Source organism: Neoarius graeffei, chromosome 4, assembly GCF_027579695.1.
Source record: "Neoarius graeffei isolate fNeoGra1 chromosome 4, fNeoGra1.pri, whole genome shotgun sequence".
In the NCBI taxonomy this organism is placed as follows: Eukaryota; Metazoa; Chordata; class Actinopteri; order Siluriformes; family Ariidae; genus Neoarius; species Neoarius graeffei.
Genome location: NC_083572.1, coordinates 101,114,306 through 101,137,135, shown reverse-complemented (window position 1 = coordinate 101,137,135; position 22,830 = coordinate 101,114,306). Strand labels below are relative to the sequence as shown.

General features: G+C 41.3%; 1 protein-coding gene across 1 annotated transcript in view; it reads right to left on the bottom strand.

The window, feature by feature from the left end:
* The window catches only part of trak2 (trafficking protein, kinesin binding 2), a 63,351-nt gene extending 50,232 nt beyond the window's left edge, over positions 1-13,119 (bottom strand). Inside the window, 1 exon segment of the mRNA XM_060920053.1 lies at positions 13,013-13,119. The gene's annotated coding sequence lies outside the window, so the exon portion shown is untranslated.
* Between the last annotated feature and the right edge of the window lie 9,711 nt (positions 13,120-22,830).

The window sequence follows — 22,830 nt, the reverse complement described above, 5'->3', positions numbered from 1 at the left end:
AAAAGAGGAAGAGCAAAGATGAGATTTATGGATATAGTGAAGGAGGACATGAGGATGGTTGGTGTGACAGAAGAAGATATGGAGGACAAGAGGAGATGGAGGGACATTATCTGCTGAACAGCCAAAGGATGATGATCTTGGTTTGATCTGTCTGAAAAGACCTTACGAAGTACGGTATACACTGGATCTTACGCTCAACAGGTCGCACTCAGAAGAGGAATACAAAAGATTTGCCAAAACATTAAATTGTATGATGAAACACCGTGAATGTCGTCATTTTCTTGAGAAAATGGAGCGCCGTCCAGATCAGGACGCTTCTCCAAAATTGACAAAACGATCAAGGAAGCTGTCAAGAGCCCTAAAGCAACATTAAAGGAGCTGAAATATTTGACAAATACTGGTCACTCCCTGCATGTGACAACAACCGCTCATATTCTTCACGTCTCCCTAAATAACCCCAAAATGTCTTACGTTCTGATAAGACCACAGTAGAACTCTTTGGGAATAATTCTAAAAAGATACGTTTAGTCCAAAACAAGATGGCTTATCACTCAAACACCACCATATCTCTGGTGAAGCATGGTGGCGGCAGCATCATACTATACAGCTGCTTCACTTCGGTTGGGACTGGGGTTGTATTCAAGATGGAGGGAATGTGACATGATTTACAAAGCAAACACACTCTGTTCTAAGGATATTTGTGCTTTTAAAGCCCCAGAAATTATTTCCACAGCTGCATTTAGCAATCGTTTCACACCTCATGATGGGGAAACATGGGACGCCTTCGAGCTCTTTACCAAAAAATATCTACTTGCTTGAAAATGTGTCAGTGCTAAATACATCACTGTGATTAAAAAGAGCCTACCAAAGCTGAACAGAAATATTACTAACGAAATGCATCAAGGCCAAACATATCATTACATTCAAAACTAGAAGGGCACTCGGTAGAGCGCATACCTCCACCAAGCCTCATGTTTGGATTTGTGTCAAAATCTAATCAGTTGCTCCTCAACCCAACGCTCACCTTTCCTCCGAATTTCATCCAAATCCGTTCACTACTTTTTGACTTATGTTGGTAACAGAAACAAACGGAGGTGAAAACATAACCTTCTCCAGCAACGTTGGCAGAGGTAACAAATCAATAGGAAATGGATCACTGTATCAAAATACATCACTGTATTAAAAATGCATCAGTGCTAAATATAAGTATACCGAGTTGTATAAATGCTACATATGGCCCAAAACTGTATCAAACGCATTACTGCTCAATATATAAACATCCAGTATCCAAAAATGTACTCCGAGTGCTAAATATACATTTATAAAAGCAAAGAACCATCAACTACTGACTAGAGCTTGTTGTGCCGTAATATTTTGTTAAAATGTTTTTTTTCTGCTGTGTGTGTTTGTACGTGATAAAGTACATGTACATTCTGATTACCTCTGCCAACTCTGTTTGACTTTCCCAACGTAACTCAAAAAGTAATGAACGGATTTGGAGGAAACGTGGAGTATGGACAAAGGAACAATTGACTGGATTTTGACGCAAATCAGGATCTGTATGTGGCTCCAGGACCCAGATATACTGTATGTATGCAGATCTCGGAATTTATCATCATGTTTCCCAACATATCTCAAGAAGTAGTGGGCTGATTTTGATGACATTTGGAAGAAAGCTGAGCCATGGGCCAAGGAACAATTGACAACATTTTGATGCAAATCCAGACATGTATGAGGATCCAGTATCCAGATATATATATGTGGATCCAGGATTTTTTTTTTTGGCCTCTTCTCAATGTAACTCAAAAAGCAGTGAACGGATTTTGATGAAATTTGGCGGAAAGGTGGGCCATGGACTAATGAACGATTAGATTTTGATGCAAATCTGGATATGTACGCTAGAGCCCTGCACTCCCGCGGGAGTCCCGCGGGACCCGACGCAAAGCAGTGCGGCGCGGGACAAATTTTGAAAGCTCATTGCGGGCGCAGCCGGGAGGGGGAGTGCACAATGCGGGAGCGGGCGGGAGAGGTGATAAGCTGCAGTCCCGCTAACTAAAAACGTGTTTAAAATAAAATTTATAAATTATTAATTTATGTCTATAATATATAATTTGTGCTGGATATTTCATTTGGCATTAATAAAAACATTTTAAGATGCCTAAATTTGCAGATGTGGTCTAATCTCGCGTACGTTTCCGATTCCTTTCCGCTCTACCGTGTTTGAGATCTACAATCATGGCAGAAAAGCAGAGCTCCTCTAGTGAAGCTCACAGTGCTTCAGAAGTAAGTGCTGCTTTAAAAAGAGGTACATTTACCGTTAAAAAGTCAAGAGTCCTGAAATCAGACATTTGGACGTCGTTCTCACTCGTGTACGACGCAGAGGGAAATCAGCTGCCCTTTGCTTGTTGTGATAAGTGCCAAAAGGTTCTGACATACAACGGCCATAAATCAGGTACATCAGGCCTGAATCGCCATGTATGTACTGTGTTAAAAGGACAACAATTGTTGGAGTTCAGAGGGAACAACGCAAAAGTGACAGATGCGTTGAAGGCAAAGACCGTGGAGAAATGCGTTGATTTTGTTGCTGCGGACCTCCGACCGTATGACAGCATCGCTGGTCGGGGATTAGTTCAGTTAGCCCAACACTTAGTTGACATGGCAGCCACAATAGGCAAATTCGATGTGCGAGATATTCTGCCCCATCCAACAACTGTGTCACGTCATGTAGATGATAGAGCACTCATTTAGAAGAGCTGTTGTTGATGACATGAACAATGACAAGAACTTTCGTGAGAAATAACACGAACATCTGCATCATGCAGGATTTACGGACAGGAGCGGGACAAAATATGGCAGGCGCGGGCGGGAGCGGGACTGAAAATCATAATTCTTTGCGGGAGCGGGACTGCACAATGCGGGAGCGGGACTGAAAGTCATAATTCTTTGCGGGAGCGGGACTGCACAATGCGGGAGCGGGCGGGAGCGGGACTGAAAGTCATAATTCTTTGCGGGAGCGGGCGGGACTGCACAATGTGGGAGCGGGACTGAAAATTCTGTCCCGCGCAGACCTCTAACGTACGCAAACACAGTAAACATCTGGATATTCTCATATGTGGCTTGGCCGAGGTATGCACTCTTCCGCAGGCCTTTCAATTACATGAAACCTGCGACATGAAACAGCTTTTAGGTGCATTACCGCCACCTTCTGGACTGGAGTGTGAACCAGAATGTTTCACGCCCTATTGTGCCAAATTCTCCTAATAATTCCTGTATCACTTAAAAACCTAAAAATAGCCCTATATCCCACATTATCAGACCTCAACTGCAATATCTCTCCGATACCTAGTATCATATGATTTAAACCAGGTAAAAGACTGAATAAAAGAGAGCTATTCGGGACAACTGTGTGTATTTAAGATACAGCTTGCATCTTAAACCCACACAGTTGTGTAGGTGTGGGTGGAATCAGTGACTTGGAGCTCAGTCCGCTTGCTGATGACAGTCTTAGACACTGGCCTTCCATTTAAATTAAGATCTTTTACCTGACTACATGCTGTGAATTGCGCTGCCGAGTCTTGTGATGTGACTGAAAAACCTTTTGTGTCGCACGTCTGCTACAGGTTTGTCTCTCTTGCAATTTTTCATTCCCAGGCTCCTTTCCTCAGGCCCAACACATCTTTTAAACACTAACTGTATTCTAATCATTTTTGTCATGTACATCAAAAGGGATTAATGCTGTAGACACTTTGCAATAAAGGTAAAAATAACATTCATAGATTTCTTGATTTATTTATCCATAACCTTGTAGTTAAAAAAGCAGCAGCAGCAGGTTTAAACACAGAACACGGGGAAAACAGCACTTTGCGCGTGCAGAAAAGCCCAACGACGGAAAAAGCCCAAATTCAGAAATACAGGGTGTAGCCCAAATTATGTAATTGAAAGGCCTGTTCTGAGTGCTGTTCTTGCTGCCTTTTGCTTTTAATTGGCCGAATAACTGATATATGCTAAAGCGCACACTGAATCTGGAAAAGAAAAAAAAAAAACATTCAGATCTGAACGCAAAACCATAAACCAAATTCAGTATAAATATAACACATCTAGACCAATTCCTGTGCATTGCTTTAAATTAGGAGGAAAGGTGATGGGTAAAACACTGCATGTGCCATGCGTTGGTGTACGAATTTATGGAATAGATGTTTTACATGCACACAATACCATACTTACAATATCAATACGAAATATATTTATCGACTGGTGCGCCGAATGCAGCTGTGGTGGTATTTATTTGTTTACACATGGTGCATCCAAGTGTGACTAAGTTATACAGTATATGAGCAATTCCAGCGTTATGGACGTGACACTTGAACTCAAAATGGCAACAAATGACCCCGTGCATGTTTTATTGTCTCCCAGTATTTAAACAGGTGTTGCATATTTTAAGGCTGTACCATACTGGAGAAGTGATAGAACAAGAACAATTCCCATAGTACATCTACGGCATGCCAGAAAATGCCAATAAAAGATGCGTTATGGATGTGACAGAAAAAGTATCACTTTTCTTGGGTGACTGTACATTTTTATCAAACTCTGTGAAATCGTAAACCTAATGTCGAAATGGAGATATCCATTTGATAGAGGGGTCCAAGGTGAATATTAAAAAATCTTTGTTTAAAATATTTTGTATTTCATGCAGAGTTTCGGAAGGAAAAGTCAGCGTTATGGATGTGACGAAATTTCGTTATGGATGTGACGATATGCAAAGCAAAAAAAAAAAAAAGTTTCTAATGTGTGTTAAAAAAAAAAAATTGTGAATACAAATAATAGCGCGCAGTTGTTTCAGCTCCTAACTGGCTCTTTAAAACCACTTTCTAGTGTGAACACAAAACTACAAACCTAATTCAGCACAAATGGTCCAATGCTACATATAAACGGGTCCATCTCAGAAACTGCTCTCTCATTTGGGACATTATGGTCAAAAGATAAATTTTCTAATTTTTTTTTTTTTTGCATTTCCCTAACACTCAATGGTTTCTTTTGTCATGTTTAATAAGAATAAAGATAGCGTCTTGCTTTACCTGGCCTCCACTGTGGAAATTTTTTTGATTACAATTCAAATGCTTTTGTAAAATTGATTTCCATATAAAATAACTACACCATGAAGAATTAAAGCCCGTCCTTCACAAATGAGTGAAAATATTGAATAAATTTCCTCTTCCTGATTGCTTTGGTTAAAAATGCCAAGTTATGATGACTGAATTGATTATTCACTTAAATATGAATAATAGGATACATTTTGGGGATTTGATATGGCGAAATAGGACACGATGGAAAAATCAACACCACGCCGGAAAGATGAGAATAACGGCGGTGGTAAAAGAACAGCGACTGTACCGGCTGAAGGTCACGCGGGTCTCTGCTGCGGCGCATGAGCAACGGGACATCACTACCGCACCGGACGGAGCGCGAGGCGGGGGCGGGGCAAAACGACTGGCCGTAGATTCTATCAAAAGTTCGATCTAAATTGACCGTGGTTGCACAATATTGGCCAAAAATACGCAAACACTACGAAATATGAAAGCATGGATTAAAGCAAAAAAAAAAAAAAAAAAAATCATCTGACTGAAAAAAAAAAAGCTCCATGTCGTTGGCCCCTACCACGTCAGCGATGCGTCAAATTTTAAACGCCGTGTTGTCCATTATCCCCTCGGCCCCTACTTATAGTACATTTACATAATTTTAACAATGACTAAAGCTAAGGCAAGACTTTACCATTGTCATTACTGGCTATAAATGATGAAACATCAAGTTTTCAGCACAAAGTGCAAATTTATTTCAACAATACTTTAGTAATGCACAACAGTGGTTAAGAGAAAAGTGCAAGTGCAGTCGAACTTGAACCATGCTGTGCCTTCATTTAAAAGAAGCGCGTCCATGCTGGCAAAACCGAAGTAATTTGACGCGCTCTAGTGATGGAAATCGAAGGGCCTATGTCTGGTGAAATATGGCTTTATACGCAGTACTCGAGTTGAGGGGGGATGTAGGGGGAGGCATCCCCCTTCTGAAATAAAAATCTCAAATCATCCCCCTTATAAAACGGCCATCCCCCCATCACATCCCTTGTGCCATTTTACCAATTAATGTGGAAATTAGCCTACTATTATTTTAACAAATATTACTACCATTTCAACATTAGAGGCTTTGCGCAGTGATAGCCTACATGTAGCCGGATAAAAAAGACGCATATTTATTTATTCGGTTGCACCTCTCATTCACACCTACAGTACCAGTCAAAAGTTTGGAAACGCCTCTAATTCAGTGGTTTTTCATTATTTTAAAATTTTCTGAATTGTAGATTAATACTAAAGTCATCGACATTATGAAGAAATATATATGGAATTATTTGGTAAACAAACAAACAAAAAAAAGTGTTAATCAAACCAGAATATGTTTTATATTTTAGATTCTTCAAAGTAGGCACCTTTTGCTTAGATGACAGCTTTGCACATCTTGGCATTTTCTCGGTCAGCATTACGAGGTAGTCACCTGGAATGGCTTTCAGTTTACAGCTGTGTCTTGTCAAGAGTTGATTTCTTGAATTTCTTGACCTCTTAATGTGTTTAAGACCATCAGTTGTGTTGTGAAGAGGTAGAGTTGGTATACAGTGAATGGCCCTATTTGAGTCCTGCTCTAATCCATATTATGCCAAGAACTACTCAACTAAGCCCATGTTTACATTAGACCGTATCAGCGGATCATCAGATTAACGTTTTTAAAACGATTAGTGTGCACACAGCAACACCAATACACGATTTGCGTGCACACAGCAACACTAATACACGGATACGCTCGGCTCCGCAGGCATCCTGCGCTCCAAATCACTCCGCCCTGAACAGCGAGTGCCCTCTGGAGGGTGCGCACTCCGGCCCTGCGCAGCTCACAGAGCGCGCGAGTGTAGTGCACAAGCTGTGATTCGGGACTGAGCCGCTGTGTGTGTGATCCCAGCGCATATCACTTACCACTTGCAAGTGTTAGGATGGCAAGCCTAAAGACAATCATAACCACACAATGGGCAGTATTTGCATCAGTATTTGCAGTATTTTCATACTTTTATACTCTTTAATGAAAGGTGATACAAGGCGGAAGTCCGCGCCGTTTTTCAGCAGTCGCATCACATGACCAACGCCAGCGAATCAGGAAGGTGGATGTCACAGTGACGTTGTCCAATGACGACGCCAGCTAGAGCTCAGCACAGCGTATTCGCGTATTCTCAATGTTTACACAGCACCGGAGCTGACACGATCTGGATTGAATACGTGGACCCTGGCGGATTCCCGTTTCCCGGCGTTTCCAGGCGGTTTAATGTAAACGGACAGTGCATCCGCGAAGAAAACGAGACAGATACGGTCTAATGTAAACTTGGCCTAAGTAAAGAAAAACGACAGTCCATCATTACTTTAAGAAATGAAGGTCAGTCAGTCCGAAAAAGTTTGAGAGGAGTTGGACCACAGAGTGAAGGCAAAGCAGCCAACGAGTGCTCAGCACCTCTGGGAACTCCTTCAAGACTGTTGGAAAACCATTTTGAGTGATTACCTCATGAAGCTGATTGAGAGAAATGTCAAGAGTGTGCAAAGCTGTAATCAAAGCAAAAGGTGACTACTTTAAGAATCTAAAATCTAAAACATATTTTGGTTTGATTAACATTTTAAAGTTTACTCAATGATTCCTTACGTATTGCTGCATAGTCTGGATGACTTCAGTATTCATTTACAATGTAGGAAAAAAAATGTAAAATAAAAACATTGAATTTGAAGGTGTTTCCAAACTTTTGACTGGTACTGTATACGGAGGTTTCAGTCACTGAAAACAGCTACTTTCGCAAACTCGAGGCAGAGTGGAGATTTCTGAAAACTCCATCTTCAGACACTCGTGTAAATCGGGAAAACGAAGCAACAGTGGGCGAGAGGGCGCGCGCGAATATAATGAGTCATAGGTGTCAATCTTTCACTGAATGCCAATTGTTCTGGTTCTTCATGAAATCGCACGCGCACGCACAAATTCATCAGGTTAACTTTCAAATAACTGTTCTTGTGCACTTGCGGCACCGGAGCCACTTTCCTGAATTTTGAGCTTCGGAGTATTCGCTTCTTTATCTATTTAATCAATGAATTTATTTGTCACATATATTAAATTACTAATGTAAAACATTAGTAGCCTATTTAAGCAATAGCTGTTTTCTCCACTGTTTTCCGACCTTTTGTGCTTAGTGAATGAGACACTTCATTACACTCCACTGACCGACTTCCAATTCCGGACTTTTTTGAAAATGTAAAATATAGGCCTACGAGATGGTTTTTTGGGACTTAATTCGCGTTGCTCCTTCACTATTAATTTCTGAGACTGACGAGGCACTAAATACTGTGGAATTATTTTCTCCTTACGATGAAGTTTGGCATCTTAAACAAGTGTCGGGAAATCTTGCAGCCCGACTCTGCAGCCTCCAATGTTTAAGCAACTGCTGAAACCATAATGTTTAAAGGTTAAATCGTAGGCTAATCAAACCAAAGAAAAACACAGCCTTTCCAGAACGTTGTCTGCCGAAGCCTGTTTAACCTACAAAAGGCTTAATAGCATAGATCTTGTTGCGGCTTCAACAGGGCGGTTTAGATTTTTCACCTGATCACCTTTCAATAGGCAAATATCATTATTACTACTACAACAACAGGCCTAGTATTAGTAGTAGGCAAGTAGTTGCCTAGTAGTAGGACAGCCAAATTGTTTCATCAGTGGCCTACACCGAGCCTCCCCGGGACTAGACAGTAGCGGAGGCTGTATTTATTTATTTAGGCCTATCTAGCACAACAACTTATTCCTTTACATATACTCAAAAACATAGCACAAGAAAGGCTTCAACAACAGGCAATCACAGCAGCTTGGTGAAGTTCTAAATCACATTGGTGTCAGACCTATGGACCTACCCCCCCCCTTTTTTCCCTCGGATCTGCTTTATCTGCTTTATCGCTCCCAGTTGACGGAAATCCGTCATAGTGACGGAAAACTTTAATCCATGTGAAAGTAAGATGAAAAAGAAACATTCTATTGCCTTATACTGCATGACTAAAACAAAATAATGTCAAAACTCACCTTTTCGGTGATAACGTCCGAACAGATCACCCGCGTAACACAAAGACCGCAAATGGAAGCACGATCAACTTCTAACTGTTGGAGTGGAAAATTCCATTCTACACATGCAAATTGTTAATGTGTGTCCTTCCCCGCACACAAATAACACGATACAGTAAAAAATAGACCACGACTCATTTTATAGCTCAGAAATTCATACAAGACCAGCTACCATCGTAACATAGCCTATTCTATACCTAACTTTCAGCTTTCATTTTAAAAAACAAAATCGCAAATTTATAACAATTTTTATACGGTATAGTGATTTTAAGTTACTGCTTTTGGTGAGGTAGTGACCTTGAGGTAGTGAGGCTTTCCGTTTAAATCAAAACACACGATCGTATTGGGTTTGGGTTTGGGTTTGCGGAAAATGGAGTTACGACGGTGATGAAATATTTTGCATGATGTTTTATTACGGTTATGATTATTCTGTGAGCGCACCAATCTTTAGATGGATAAAGTTACAACTTAAAATACAATTAGTGATAACTGTAGACTTTTCAGTGGACTACAACCTTTTTAAGGGAATGCAATGTCATCAACCATTTATCATGTCCCAGATCAAGCCGCCATTTTTCCACAAATTTGCAGAATTTTTGCCAAATTCTGAATAGAGTATTCACATCAAAGATTTAGTTTTATCTGTATTATTTCTTTCATCATTTTATTTCAAATTAAAACCAACATCACCATTCAAAACCGTATAGTTTATTGACTGAGTATATTTAGTGGGGGACCCCCACAGTACCCAGTTTCTGAGACAGACCCAGATATTACTGGGTTGTTTTACAATCAGGGTACAAAGTTTGTGTCACAGGGGTCCAAAATTCAAATTGATTCAAACTGGTTCTTGTACCAGTTTTTAAGTGAAGGACAAGTTAAAGAACAGATTTCAGGTAATTTTTTGACATAATGTGTCTGGTAGTTTTGTGTAATCTGCTATAAGATGGGAGAAACAAATGAAGTGATTCTTGGAGAGGACTTTTTTTTGACAATTGAGAATCCACTACTTCCATAGTGCTTTTAAATATAAGGCTGTAAGATTTGTGTTAGTTGTGTCTAATATTTATGTCCCAATATCTTGACCACATTTTAGGATGAAAATAATCATTTTAGATATGTTATTTTATATTGAAAAATTAGCTGTCTCGGAGAGGACTTTTTTTGACACAATTACATACTAATTTGATCAAAATAGTCTGAAAACTTACTGGCATTCAACATTAAAACTTAACTATGTTTCCAATGATATGGAACCAAATATTTGTTTTATGGTATAAAGAATGATTTAAGTGCATCCCTTTTGGAGCTACACTACCGTTCAAAAGTTTGGGGTGACTTTGAAATGTCCTTATTTTTGAAAGAAAAGCACTGTTCTTTTCAACGAAGATCACTTTAAACTAATCAGAAATCCACTCTATACATTGCTAATGTGCTAAATGACTATTCTAGCTGCAAATGTCTGGTTTTTGGTGCAATATCTCCATAGGTGTATAGAGGCCCATTTCCAGCAACTATCACTCCAGTGTTCTAATGGTACAATGTGTTTGCTCATTGCCTCAGAACACGAACTCTACGTTCACACTGCAAGGCTGAATGCTCAATTCTGATTTTTTGTGAAATCCGATTTTTTTTGTGAGGTCGTTCACATTAACAAATATATGCGACTTGTATGTGATCCTCAGTATGAACGAAAAGCGACCTAAAAGTGTTCCGCATGCGCATTGCAGGATACGACGACGTCACACGCAGTGAGCATGGCCAGTGTTTACGGAAGTAAAACCGCCCGGTTGCGGTATGACCCATCTAATCTAGCTTGAATAGCTGTATCCCCCCAAATGGAAATCAGCTCCCTAACCTCTGCGTCCTTCCATTGAGAAGATTCAGAACCTTCACAGCCCGAGGCGTCCCTTGCATTGATGTCATGCGCCATGTTGTTGTAACTTTTTTTGAGAGACCCGCCCCCTACTTCAGCGCAGAATAGTGACGTTTGTGGCTTGTTGATGACGTGTAAGTCAGATGAATGCGACCTGGCAGTTCAGACTGAAGTCGCATATGAAAAGATCGGATAGGAATCATTATTAGGACCACATATCCAAACGGCCTGGGTCGGATTTGAAAAAATCGGATCTGTGTCGTTCATATTGTCAATAAAAGATCGGATACAGGTCACATATGGGCGAAAAGATCGGATTTGAGTCACTTCAGCCTGCAGTGTGAACGTAGCCTAATGGATGATTAGAAAACCCTTGTACAATCATGTTAGCACAGCTGAAATCGGTTTAGCTCTTTTCACTACGTTCACACTGCAAGGCTTAATGCTCAATTCCGATTTTTTTGTGAAATCCGATTTTTTTGTGAGGTCGTTCACATTAACAAATATATGCGACTTGTATGTGATCCTCAGTATGAACGAAAAGCGACCTAAAAGTGTTCCGCATGCGCATTGCAGGATACGACGACGTCACACGCAGTGAGCATGGCCAGTGTTTACGGAAGTAACCTAAAGTTTCCTGTGTATGACAGTAGCCAACATGGAGTACCTGGCGATGATGCAGTTGTTGTTGCGACGGAGCCAGAACATGCACAATAGCCTGATGTTAAGGAGGAGGTTGAGAAGGAAGAGGGCAAGGGTTTTGGCTCAGGCGTTCTGCGGGGTAGTGACTGCAACCTCCGTTCAAAGGAACATCAAAGCCATGTTGTTGTAACTTTTTTTGAGAGACCCGCCGCCTACTTCAGCGCAGAATAGTGACGTTTGTAGCTTGCTGATGACGTGTAAGTCGGATGAATGCGACCTGGCGGTTCAGACTGAAGTCGCATATGAAAAGAGCGGATAGGAATTGGAATTAGGACCACATATCCAAACGGCCTGGGTCGGATTTGAAAAAATCGGATCTGTGTCGTTCATATTGTCAATAAAAGATCGGATACAGGTCACATATGGGCGAAAAAATCGGATTTGAGTCACTTCAGCCTGCAGTGTGAACGTAGTGTTCGAGAAGCTATAAAACTGACCTTCCTTTGAGCAGATTGAGTTTCTGGAGCATCACATTTGTGGGGTCGATTAAATGCTCAAAATGGCCAGAAAAATGTCTTGACTATATTTTCTATTCATTTTACAACTTATGGTGGTAAATAAAAGTGTGACTTTTCATGGAAAACACTAAATTGTCTGGGTGACCCCAAACTTTTGAACGGTAGTGTACCTGTGGTAAAAAAAAAAAAAAAAAGCACTTTTTCTAAATGACACGAGTAATTTTGCTAAATATGACATGTATTGCCATACATTCACCAAAAATAACGTTATCACCCAATTTTTTTTTTTTGCATGGTAAATAGAGCTATCACAGGGCTACAATAAACAACCAAGTTTATTTAGTCAAGCCTTTTGATATTGAAGATAATAAGTGTTAAATGTGACTTTTAGCTTGCCTACCCTGATTGTAAAACAATATTGCATTCAGAATGTAAGCATGCATTTATACAAAAATTATACACAGAATGAGAATTATTAGGAGGTGGTCCACACTGTATCTATCTGTGTACCATGCATGAGTGTATTCATCCAAACTGGATCTATATTTAATATAATAATAATAATAATAATAATAATATAATAATAATAATAATAATATAGACTCATGCAGAATATATATATATGTACAGTCTATTTGAGTTGCATCACTGATTCGCACGAGAGCAAAAGCGAAACATCCGGGTCCTTAGTACTGTCATCCTCCTTTTATTCGCATTTATAAACTCGGACACATTCAGATTTAAATTATTATTTAAAAAATAAGCACAATAAACAAACAAACAAACACACACTAACCTTCAGTAAAGCCCTTTTAATAGAGCCGTTTTCCGACTTCCGGTCGCGCGCGAGACACCACTGCTGTCAAACCCAAACCATGAACAGACAAAGCGCGAGCAGGGCGGAAGTCTGCAAGGAGGAGTCTGCGCGTGCTTCTGATGACGACATCAAAAATGGACGCCGTGGCGTTTCCAATGGTTATAACGGCTCTGAGAGTAAGAGTCCTGAGTCTAAATCTCAAAAACTATTTCAGGCCTCTGTTTTTAACTAACTAACTAACTAACTAACTAACTAACCTGTAAATAAAATCGTATGGTTCCAAAAAATAAATTCTATCCATCCATCCATTATCTGTAGATTGATTGATTGATTGATTGATTGATTGATTGATTTTCATTCTCATCTCATTATCTGTAGCCGCTTTATCCTGTTCTACAGTAGAGATGGGATTTATGGCTCTTTGATGGGATCCGCATCTTTGTGATCCGTTCTTTGAAAAGAGCCGTTCAAAAGACTGGCTCATTTGGCTCTTTTTTAAAATATTTATTCAGTTTTAAGAAGACAGCGTCTAAAGGCCAATCAGATCTACCAGATCAAAACAGAAAAATTTACTATTAAAACCAGTTGTTAAAACAAAGTGTGGTGAAGCAGCTTTTAGCTACTATGCAGTACAGCTATTGCCGCTTTTCCACTACAAACGCGGCTGAGTCAGACTGAGCCGTGCCGTGCTGAGTCGGGCTGAGCGGGGCTGTTGAAGTTGCATTTCCACTACAACCGCGCTGAACCGTGCTGGCTGGAAGTGGGTGGACACACTGGGTGGAGTTAGCGAAAGTGGGTGGACGTCAGGTGATGTCGTTAAGCAGCGCAAACAGTGACATCAGTGAGCTTTTAAGCGGTAGTCTCACGACCCGAATAGTAAACAATAAACATGGAGGACATGGAGTCGTTAGTGTTGCTGGTCTTGGTGCTGTGGCTTGTTGTCACCAACAACGCGGACAGATACTGGCAAGAGCGTATAGATGAGGCGAGGCGCATAAGGCTTCAGAAATTCTCGTAATTCGTAATTATTCTGCTTCCGGGTTTGCGGTGTTTACAGATCCCAGCGCGCTCGCGGGGCGTGTGTGGGCATGTGAGGACACTCCTCCTCACCAATCAGTGCACAGGGGAGTGTCTTCTCACGCCCCCAGCCTCAGTCGGCTCGCTTTGGCTCGCTTCAGCCCCACTCCAAAACAGTGCGAGTTTTAGGGGCTAAGCAGGGCTGAAGTGAGCTGAGTCGTGCTGGTTTTTGGTAGTCGAAACGCGAGCCGTGTCGGGCTGAAGTGAGCTGAAGCGAGCTGAAGTGAGCTGAAAAAGGGTAGTGGAAAAGGGCCATATGGAACCAACTGCCAGAGGACATTAAAAATGCTCCTGCTGTTGGCAGCTTCAAATCTAGGTTAAAGACCAAGCTGTTTTCAGATGCTTTCTGTTAAATAATTAATATTTTTACATTTTTTATAATCTTTACTTTCTCTGCATGTTTTAAATTTACTTTAATTTTATTCTATTTTATTCCGCTGGTTTCTTTTTCTTTTCTCCTTTTTTTTTCTTTTTGGCATTTTATTATTTTAGTTCTACTGTTGTTTAATTCTTATTATTTTCTTTTAATTCTTTTAATTAATTGTTTTAGATTAAAAATAAAATTATTTTATGTAATTTTATTTCTCTATTGTTTACTGTTTTTGTTTTTGCTTCTGTAAAGCACATTGAACTGCCATTGTGTATGAAATGTGCTATATAAATAAACTTGCCTTGCCTTGCCTAAAGGCCCGGTCCCACTGCACTTACGGATGCAAAGAGGATGTAAAACGTAAAAAAATCTTTGCCATCCGTTGGAAAACGCTATGCATCCGTTGTGTACTCATTGCATACGTGCTTCATACGCTCTATCCATCGAGCATCCGTCCACTGTGATTTCATCCGCGCAAAAAGTTTTGAGCTGCACAAAACTTTTAGAACGGATGAACTTTCCGCCGTGTACGATGTAAATCCGCGACATATACGAGCAACAAACGTTCTATGTCCGTCATCATCCGTTAAACGTCTGCTGTATCCTCTCTGCATCCTCTGGGCATCCTCGCAACTCACATCCGCTGCAGCTGAAAACGGAAAGAGGGAGGAAAGATAAGGTATATGAAACGTCTATTCATCGTTAGTAGCATGGAAATAGAAAGGATGTAAGCGTATGCATCTCGTATATAAAGTATTCAAAACGGACAAAGCGTTTATATCTGGGATGTATCTCGTATATTTAGGATGTCTGGAGTATGTCTAGAGTATGTAGAAGGACACCTAGCGGACAATCGATATTTTGTATAAAAAGGGGGAGAAAATCATCTGGATCTCTCGATGTAGCCGCCAGCACGTCTTTCCGCTTTATGCTGACGGCGTGCGTGCTGCATCCCTTTATATCCGTGGAGCAGACGCAATTCATACCCCCCGCATGCGCAGTGAACGGTCTGCATCCGATATACATTCGCGCAACATCCCCTTTGTTTCCGTTAGGCGTACGTGATGCATCCCCTTCATCCGCTATGCATCCGCTCTTTCTGCTATGCGTCCGCTTCTCAGTTATCACCGGTAACCCCTTCGGAGCTGTCATCCACTTCCATCCGCTTTCATCCGCTAGGCTTCCTATGAACATGCGTTTAACATCCCCGCTATATACTACCCACGTCCGTTCTTTTCCGTTCTGTTTTCGCAAATTTTCGCCAATTTTGTCCATTTCTGGAGCGGATGAAAACGGATAGAGCCACCCCCGAAATTTTGCTCGTCCGCTGTGTCCTTTTTGCATACGTTTTGTGTCCATCGGCCAGTGGGACCGGGCCTTAAAGAAGCCAGATCCCTCTGCTTAGACAGTGACATCAATATTTCTGGACATACCTTTTATATAAAGCAACCTAGACTTACATTATTGTAACCCCTAAACGCTCATAAATAACCATTAAAAAACAATGAGGGCTTCAATGAATGTCCATGCAGAACGGCTTTTCTGTAAAAAAAAAAAAGAACCCACTCAAGAACATAGTTACCAAGAACGCAAGAATATTTTATAGAAAAACACTTGTTTTACAAAAATATTTAAGTCTGAGATACAAAATAGATACAACTAGACAAACAGATAAATAAATAAAATACACAAAAATAGAACAAACAAAATGACGATAGAATAAATTAAATGAACGTCCGTGCAAAGTAGTTTTCCCACAATATTATCATTAATATCACACAACAACATTATAAACTATCTGAAACACAGTACAGAAAAAGAACGACAGAAAGAACGGCTCCCCCAGCTCGAGACTCGGTTCTCATCGTTCATGCCTAGGAGCCGTTCAAAAGAATCGGTTCGTTCGCGAACGTCACAACACTATTCTACAGGGTCGCAGGCAAGCTGGAGCCTATCCCAGCTGACTACGGGCGAAAGGCGGGGTACACCCTGGACAAGTCGCCAGGTCATCACAGGGCTGACACATAGACACAGACAACCATTCACACTCACATTCACACCTACGGTCAATTTAGAGTAGGGTGACCAGACGTCCCGGTTTTACCGGGACAGTCCCGATTTGGGGTTGTGTGTCCCGAGTCCCGACAAAAGTCTGTCGGGACACGGATATGTCCCGGTTTTCGCCACTCGCGATGTTTGCGACTGAGCAGCGTGGGAATCATTAGCGGAGAAATGTCTGCATTTACTATTTTGATGAATTGACAGGAATCGCAAACTTTCCTGGTTACTGCCCCCTGGCCCTGTGGCATGGGTGTTTATTTAGCCACATTATTCCAGACAACAGAACGTGTTGCCATGCAACAGTAAAATAAACATTAACTGGCGCAAATGTTCTTTGTCTAGCAGCTAGCAGCAGTAATGCCGCAGCAATTATGCCGAAAAGAAAATGTACCTTTTCCAAAGATTTACAGGGCACCTACCCCTTCCTCCGAGAGGTGCAGAACAATGCGCACGAAGCCGACTGCACACACTCTAAGTGCTTTGTTCTTGTACTGGTAGCCTGTGTTGCAAATGCTGTGCGCTCCTGTGGGGGCTTTCCTCGGGCTGTCGCCCCTCTCCTCCTTTATTGCTGAGAGAGGCCCTTCATATAATCTTTTTTATTCACCTTGTTATCCCAAGATAACGACATAATTAATTCAGGATCTCGAGAAAACAACACAACTAATTCGAGATCTCGAGAAAACAAAACCGTTATTCCGAGATCTCGAGAAAACAAAACAATTATTTCATGATCTCAGCTGGATCACTGTATCTCCGTCGGTAGAGACGAAGCCGGGCCAGTCTTCTGCAGAGGTGCCGCGGACTAATTTTGAAATGATCCCTTATTAAAAGACTTAATGCAATCTCTCCCTGTGTCAACCCCTGATCAGAATATTGCCTTATTAGGTGATCGATTATTCCAGACATTCTATTGACCGTCAGCATATCACAAGTCTCTTGGCGCACCTGAATGAACCATTTCTCAGCTGTTTACTCGAAATCATGAAATAATTGTTTTGTTTTCTCGAGATCTCAGAATAACTGTTTTGTTTTCTCGAGATCTCGAATTAGTTGTGTTGTTTTCTCGAGATCCTGAATTAATTATGCATGGATTAAAGCAAAAAAAATATATATATTATTTGACTGAAAATTTACGGGGGGGTGTTATGGGTAGATTTCGATGAAATTCTAAGAATGGTTAACTTAGAACTGATAACTTTATTATCAATTAATTAACGGATTAATATATTCAATTTATTGCACTTTCTTTCCATTGCTTCCGTATATTATTTTTTTGTGGCAAACCACACAAATGCAAGCGCCTGGAATGTTTAGTTTTTTGCACCATGAACTAAGGTGGGGTTTACATTAGACCGTATCAGCGGTTCATCAGATTAACGTTTTTAAAACGATTAGCGTGCACACAGCAACGCCAATACACGATTCCCGTGCACACAGCAACGCCAATACACGGATACGCTCGGCTCCGCAGGCATCCTGCGCTCCAAATCACTCCGCCCTGAACAGCGAGTGCCCTCTGGAGGGTGCGCACTCCGGCCCTGTGCAGCTCACAGAGTGCGCGAGTGAAGTGCACAAGCAATGATTCGGGACTGAGCCGCTGTGTGTGTGATCCCAGCGCATATCACTTACCACTTGCAAGTGGAAGGATGGCAAGCCTAAAGACAATCATAACTACACAATGGGCAGTATTTGCATCAGTATTTGCAGTATTTTCATACTTTTATACTCTTTAATGAAAGGTGATACAAGGCGGAAGTCCGCGCCGTTTTTCAGCAGTTGCGTCACATGACCAACGCCAGCGAATCAGGAAGGTGGATGTCACAGTGACGTTGTCCAATGACGACGCCAGCTAGAGCTCAGCACAGCGTATCCGCGTATCCACGTATTCTCAATGTTTACACAGCACCGGACCAGACACGATCTGGATTGAATACGTGGACCCTGGCGGATTCCCGTTTCCCGGTGTTTTAATGTAAACGGACAGTGCATCCGCGAAGAAAACGAGACAGATACAGTCTAGTGTAAACTTGGCCTAAATGGCTTTCTGTTTTCACCTATATCGTACAGCCAAGCCCACCTCCACTTGTTTTTTACACCTTTATCGATGGCAGACACATCAGTGCCTTTTTTCATGTAAAGCACATCCATGCTGCCGAAACCGAAAGCAGAACGACATGCTCCTCTATGCTCGACGTCAATATAGAAAAAAGTTTGGATCTTCGCTTAAATTAAAATTGGGGTTTGACCTTACTTTGTGTTGAATACGACTTCAAAAACAATTCAAGATTTTATTAAGAGAAATATTGTGGCCAACACGAGTGTTAAGTTACCTAAAAGATGGCGTGAAGTTGGCTGCTATCTACTTTGCGTTCGTTCTCATTTTCCTCCATCATTTCATAGGCCAGAAACAGATGTTTTGACGTAATTTAACTTAGTAGGCTATGATTATTATTTAACCGTAGTCTTCTAGACATTTTGACTGTTTGGGGCATTGAACGCTGGTGTATGATTTTCAGGGAATAAAGTTTAGCGCATGTCGGAACATCATTGCGCTCGCAGCCTCCAACTCCTCAAACATCCTTTAAATTGTGATATAATGTAGGCTATAAGCCACGGTTCTAACATACCTTACAAACTGGCCTAACGAAAATAATAATTGTTGGGGCGTCTGCTGATTTGTTAGCTATAAATTTAGGTCTAATTACTTCTGACAGTCTACAAGCATTGCACCGTCGAGTCTTCAAGTCTGGCTGAAGCAGAGGAGCGGGCTTTCCGGGGTTTATTTTTTCGTTTTTTTTAACATGCTCCATTTCTATATGTCCAGGTTTGAACTAAGTCATTTTGGCAAGATTTGATTTAATACAAAACAGAAATGGTCAGACACAAGCACGCCAAGCACATGGGAATGTATTTTGCCAATTTTGACAGCGCATGTTTTTTTTAATGCCGCACCGTAGACAGCGAATGTTTAAACATGATCAAACATAGGAAATGAACGACACAAAGCATGGCTCAAAAACAAAAAAGTTAAATAAACCCTGCTGATAGTTGATGGTGTTGCAACACATCAGTGTTATAACCCAATCTCTACCCAACCACCCGTCATTTTAATTCTCCTCGGATCAGCACCAACCTCACATTTGGCCTTGGGAGAGTTCAGTTGATGGAAATCCGTCACACGACGGAAAACTTTAATCCATGATTATGTCGTTATCTCGGGATAACAAGGTGAATTTAAAAAAAAGGATTATATGAAGGGCCTCTCTCGGCTTCCGTAGTATATATTCTCAAATCACTTGTCTCTTTTTTGTTTCTGTTTAACATACCATTCTGACAGTTTGGCCATATTGCTGTGTTGAACAGCTTGTTGCACCTTCCGTTAAAGTGTTTACTTTTGTACACATCTTCTTGCTTTATTCATTCAGTTGTGGGGAATGGTTAGTAAGGTTGATTCTGACCTAGGCTATGTTGAGGTCACATATCTACTTTTTAAGTTCATGCTATAGTGCATACAATTTTAGAGATATAGCCTACATGTGCATATGCATTCTTCTTGGTGTTCTCACAAACAGGTGAAATAAATCAGTTTAAATTTGGCCTATGGACATAGCCTGGCCTATTCTCAGCCATTACAAAATCTGTTGTCTGACCATAATTTAACTGATCTGTATACCACTATGCTACTAGATAACAAAATGCCTGTTTGTTTTATTTCATGTGAGATGCTGATAAATGTGAGCTTCAACAAAATGATAAGAGCACCTCTCTGAGTGTCACGTTTACGCAAAAAAAAAAAGGTGTGCGTGCACGAGCGCGCGCAAAAGTGTCCCGGTTTCAGACTAGGGAAATCTGGTCACCCTAATTTAGAGTCACCAGTTAACCTAACCTGCATGTCTTTGGACTGTGGGGGAAACCAGAGCACCCGGAGGAAACCCACGCGGACAACATGCAAACTCCGCACAGAAAGGCCCTCCCCGGCCACGGGGCTCGAACCCGGACCTTCTTGCTGTGAGGCGACAGCGCTAACCACTACACCACCATGCCGCCCCCAAAATAAACTCATAATACTTTAACAAAAGTGGTAAATACTGTGTCAGAGCAATGTTTGTGTGTGTTAGTGATGTTGAGGATTTGGTGAACTTTTGGAGGAAATATTTCATCACTCTGGCACATCAACACCAGATTATTATTAGTATTAGAACTTTTGAAACGTTGTGTAAGAAAAATATTCCCACTTATTTATTCTCATACTATCAGATAGAACAATTTTTTTGAGAAATATCAAGTTTATTCTTGAATTCTGGTATTTGTTTAAAAATTATCCATAAATTGTACACCACATTGCCTCCCTAGTACACTATAAAATACTCTGGGAAGGGGAATTATGTTAAAAGTAGACGGCCTTTCGATTTAAAAAAAAAGGTGAAATTTAGTTCCCTCTAAAATTTGGTCATTGTGATATATGTTTATTTCTGTAATATCTAAAAAAAAAAAAAGGAAAAAAAGGCCATTATGTGGCTGGGAAGTTATTTAATTTGAGGGGATTCCCAGGCAAATAATGTGCATGAAATTGCTCGCTTCGCGCAGTCAAGCAGACAGAGGAAGTCTGTGTGCACATGCGCACAGGCGTCATCATCTTCTTCTTCTCTTGGATTTTATGGCAGCTGATATCCAGTGTTGCATTACTACCGTCTACAAGTTTACCTTTGACCGTTCCATCATTCTGTCACTAAACGAACAGCTGATCACACCGAGGTGCTTGCTGACCGCCGATATTTATTAGTTTGGTCCTGCGGTTCCTTTCCTTCGCAACATAACGTCTTTTCTTCTCACTTTCCGTTACTGTAGTCGGTCTTCCACGTTTCATTTCCGTCCTCCATTTTCCTCTCCTGTTTCAAATTTGTATCCCCCAATGCCTTGTGCAAACGGGGAAAGCCCACCAGGTGATGCATGATGTAGTCTCTTGTATTGCGTCACAGTGAAGCAAGAAATAATAGCGGAGAATTTTGGGCCACGGTGCCCTAAATTCATGAATTGTTCTATTTTAAAAAAACGAATAAAATTGGAAGTCTGTGATTTGAATTCAGTAGCTTTCGGTCCACAAAACAAAAATAATTGGGTGTCAGGGAAAATTCTTTTTATGACCTAAATCTGAAAGTCAGACTACCTTTAAGATGCTGCTTGTGGACTATAGTTCTGCATTCAACACAATAATCCCCTCAAAGCTCTTCACAGAGTTGAAGGATCTGGGACTCAGCAAATTACTGTATCATTGGATCCTCAACTTCCTTTCAGATAGCCCACAGGCAGTAAGGGTGAGGAAACACATCTCCCCCATCACCCTCAGCACTGCAGCCCCCCAGGGCTGTGTTTTGAACCCCCTGCTGTCCTGTCTGTACATGTACGACTGCGTAACCTCAGCAGACTCCACCACCATTGCCAAGTTTGCTGACAACACTGTTGTGGTGGGGCTGATCTTATAATAATAATTCTAAAGTCTGATTCTAATAATCAGACTTTATTTTCAGAAGGTTAATAACCAGTTTAGCTCACGCTAATCTTACATTGGGCCTTCTATATCTATCCGGGCTTGGGACCAGCACTAAGTATGCACTGCCTTGTACAACCCTAGTGGCTGGGTATTTGACCTAATCTGCATATCTTTGAACCTACACCCTATGTAGTATACTACGGAGCCCCTAAATGACAAAAAGGTGAAAAAAATTGTTTGTGAATGTTTCTTGTGTGCACAAAAAATGACCTGAGAGAAGTATCCATCCATCCATCCATTATATCTAGCCGCTTTATCCTTCTACAGGGTCGCAGGCAAGCTGGAGCCTATCCCAGCTGACTACGGGTGAAAGGCGGGGTACACCCTGGACAAGTCGCCAGGTCATCACAGGGCTGACACATAGACACAGACAACCATTCACACTCACACCTACGGTCAATTTAGAGTCACCAGTTAACCTAACCTGCATGTCTTTGGACTGTGGGGGAAACCGGAGCACCCGGAGGAAACCCACGCGGACACGGGGAGAACATGCAAACTCCACACAGAAAGGCCCTCGCCGGCCACGGGGCTCAAACCCGGACCTTCTTGCTGTGAGGCGACAGTGCTAACCACTACACCACCATGCCGCCCCTGAGAGAAGTATGAACTCCATAAATATGATGAAGCGTTCCTGAAAGGAGAATAACCGTACAGCGGGATATATGCAAGAATGGGAAATGTACCAGAAGATATCATAAATCAACTCACAGGTGATGTGTGCACCAGATACTCGTG